Consider the following 4,117-nt stretch of genomic DNA (forward strand, 5'->3'; position numbering starts at 1 on the left):
TGATTAAATGTGTCTCACTGAGTGCATGGGTTAATGACTAAACTGTCTCAATTTGTGCATCATTATGTCTGTTGTTCTGTAAACTGTTCCATGTGTTGATAAGTAGCTATATGAGTAACTATATGGGTTATTGATTGGTTGCCCAAGTATTTGTATGGGATACTGAGTGAGTGTGTGTGGGTAGCTGGGAGGTGTGTGACTCTGTGCATAGATGTGTGAGCAGTTGATTCACTAGATGTATGGTTTCAAAAGTGCATGTGGAAACAGCTGTATGGGCAGTTGACTGTGTGCATGAGTGTATTGGTGAGTGAATGGATATCTCAGTGCTACATGTCAAAGTAAGTACATATGTAAAACACAGTACATGTGAGAGTTGACATATATAAATAACTGTGCATAAGAGCCAGTGAATGTGTGAGTGGCTGTATGGATCATTGTGAACTTGTATCAGGGATTGTATAAGAGAGTAAATATGTGTTAGTATATGTTTGAATAAGTAAAGTTTGTATAACTGTATATTTGAGGAAATGGAGGTGTGATTGATTCTTTGCATGACTGACTAGGTGTGTGAGTAACTCCATGGATGAGTGACAGTCTGTGAGTGTCTGTTTACACTGATTGTATCTAAGGTTATATTAGAGTCTGAAGAGGTTCATCGTATTATCACATGAATGATATCATCAGTGATGTTATCAGTCATGTCAAATGAGATGTTTTCAGTGATGTCATCAGTGATGTCATTTGAGATGTCATCAGTGATGTCATCAGTGATGTCACTAACCATGTCATGAATGATGTAATATGTGACATCATCAGCAGTGGATTGCGGGTGCGCGATATATAGTTAGCGCTTATAACTATATATGGAATTTCAATGGTTTTATGCGAGTAAAATAAGGTTTTGTAAATGCAAATCCCTAACTATATATGGCCTAAAACCAATGGTTTTTTCATTGAATTTTCAAGGTTTTGTAAATGCAAATTCCTAACTATATATCCACTATAACCTATGGTTTTTTCTGTGAATTTCATTGGTTTTTTAATAGCAAATATGAAAAGCTTAAAAATGTCAAGTACGTGATAAATAAAAACATTTTCGTATTTATGCACGCTGATGTGCTTTGAACGCTGCACCCCCCCCCTCCCCTCTTTTGTCTTAGTAGTACTCTCTCTTTGCAGATACTGAAGGGTAGTTAACGCAGGCCTTTACCCCCGTTGTAATCCGTCGTGGCTGCTTGTCTCTCCATTTGATTGATTGTTGTCCAAGCATTTACTGTTTTAGAATTGGTTCTCTTTGGATCATTCTCTATTTACAAACAAGCACAAAGTCGCAATACTCTGTTTAGTCTTTGCAGATAGTGAAAAATCGTGTAAAAAAAATAAAAGTAATCGAGCAAAATCAGTAGGCCACTAATTGGATCTCTTTTTGACCTCGCTAAAATAGAAATATTAGGAACAACCCTTCATGAGAAATACGAAAATAGTGAGATGAACTGAGCTCCACACCATGAGGGCTGCAAGACAGCTCGGCTCCATCACCCATCCCGCACAAAATAACGACAAACCGTATGCAAATATTAAAAATATAGACAACACACCAGCAAAGAAACAGGATAAAACATTTTATTAAAAAACTATTTACATAACGTTGGTTTATAAGATGATGTCAGTAGTGGACCGATGTGTGAATAGATCGAAAGCAGCACAAGGCTCCAAGATCCGGATGGCAAGCTCCTGGATGTTGGGTGCCATAGTTTAGAGTTCTGAATTTGAGCCTTTTTGAATGTCTGTGCTTTGTTGAATCAAATTTGCGGCTTGACACAAAGCTGACTCAAGCGTTGCTACTGATGCTATGCAGACCAAAACTGGTTTTCAGTTTGTACATTTTTCTAGATTTTTAATCCAAGTTTGGTTGACTTTGTAGAACGATGGCTTCAAATTTTCAACATACGGTGTGGTGGCGCTGACTGGGAGGGGGCGCTTCGCTCCTGCCCCCTCCCCAAGTAAGATTTTCATACGTGAAAGTACGTTAATGGTTTTGGTCCCTGAGATGCTTCGATGTCACTGCCATTCTCAAATAGCATAAGTTCTGGATGTTGGGTGCCATAGTTAAGAGTTCTGAGCAGCGCTTGTAACACTGTCTGAAGCTTATTTCCACCTACTGCAGCTTCACTATTCTCAAAGTAAGTGAATGTCGTTTGTGGACCTGACTGCATTAGAAAACAATGTGATATGTTACCTTCCTAAACAGCTTGACGGAGGCCCCTGAGGGGCGGTGTGATGGCCATGGACTCGGAGAAGACGCTTGGCTCCGACACCCTCCCCAAGTCTTATAGCACTGGTGTAGCCTGAGATTGCCCCCGACATAGGCGGCCGGCTCCCGGGATCCGGCGGAACTTTTTGCCTTTTGATGACTCTTCAATTCTGAACCTTGTCCCATCCAGCTGAGTTGCGCCCACTCTTGCGGCCACAGCGTCTTGCCCACCATCCAGCTGAATTGCGCCCACTCTTGCGGTGCAGCGATAGGCGACTGCCACAGGACTCTCAAAATGGCGGCCGGCTCTTCGGTTTTGGGCCTGGTCCACTAAAATGGCCCTGGGACACCTTTGAACTCGGACGCTTCCCTGATAGGGCTTGGGTCCCATTCTCGAAAAGCGTCCCCTCAGCCGTGAAGATTCTACAAAAGTCTTGGGGGCCTCCGACTCCCGCAGGCTTCTGGTGGGGAGCGGCTGCCATGATTGCTCGTGGAATGGCCACGACGGAGCTACGAAATGGTAGTGGTCTCATGCGGACGCCAGCTTTAGTCTGAAACATCCAGAAACACTGTAGACTACCAATTCGATCAGTTCCGGTAGCGCCCCAACATGACCCGGAAGAGAAGAACTTGCCCTCCCCTCTTTGACTGATGGTTCTTGTTGCCTGTCCCCTCTGTTGTCATTTAACAGAACTTTTTGGACTGCTGAAAGGAGTTGTGTTCCGAACGCTGGTTGGTGGAGACATTTTGACTATATTCTTGACCTACGTTGTCGCGTAATGCGTTATATGACACGCCGCGTTACGGCACCCGGAAGTGATCCGCGGCGCGCAGCGCGCAACGTAAGCATAACAGGACATGTGACTTGTTAATAAAACTTTTCATTGGTTCATTTTACTTTTGTTAATTTAATGATGAAAAGCTTGGTCATATGACCTAAAAATTACGCTTTTTATTGTTTTCGAACAATATTTTTTTTTCAAACATATGTTATAATATTCCAGGCTAATGTACTTTCCCGGAAAATTTACAACTGTCTTGTAAGTAAAATATATTCCTTTTTCGAGAAAAAGGGCGTTTCTTCCTTCCATAACGGAGCCGTTGAGTAAAAGAGATTCGGCCTGCTATCTTAGTCGCCGATACGCCTGATTATCAGATTCTTATCGATCACTTTATATTGCAGACATGAAAAACACAACTGCCCTTAAGCATTTATCTTTACTGCGTTCCTACATATTATACCTTTTATCCGTCATGTAATTGGACTGCTTTATTTCACTTGCCTTTACTGATTCGAAAACAGTGACTAAAAGTAAAAACTTTACCAATGTAAATACTACTACCGTGTTTTGTTTTAAAAACCTTTATTGTGAAAATGTCAGTATACAAATACGGGCCTATAACCACGTGGGCCGGCCACGGAGCAAACTGAAATCGTATATGATGAGGAGACATTTACACTGTAGAAGAACGTAACGAGCGGGCCATTAGGTTGCAAGAACAAAGGTGTCTAACAGTTGCGGAATCGGTGGACGTACATTTTGTAATTAAAATACGATACAGCCACTTACAATAACATTTTCTAGATATACATTTGCGGGCAAGGAGTTACGAGTCCCATTTATACCGGCGCCATTTTGGGCGAGGCCGGGCAGGTCCAAGATATAGTCAAAATGTCTCCACCAACCATCGGCCAGACCAGAACCCCTTTCGGCCCTTTATGCTACAAGATGGTGTCTTCCATTCAGAAAATAGTGTTGGCAGCATTTTGAAAGGAAACAGAAACAGCCATTCTCCTAGTGAGTTTCACATTGTTACATTTAGGAAGAATGTTGAAGAGTAGTATGTGGAAAATCTGAAGCC

The sequence above is a fragment of the Lissotriton vulgaris genome, chromosome 8 (assembly GCF_964263255.1).
Source record: "Lissotriton vulgaris chromosome 8, aLisVul1.2, whole genome shotgun sequence".
Classification (NCBI taxonomy): Eukaryota; Metazoa; Chordata; class Amphibia; order Caudata; family Salamandridae; genus Lissotriton; species Lissotriton vulgaris.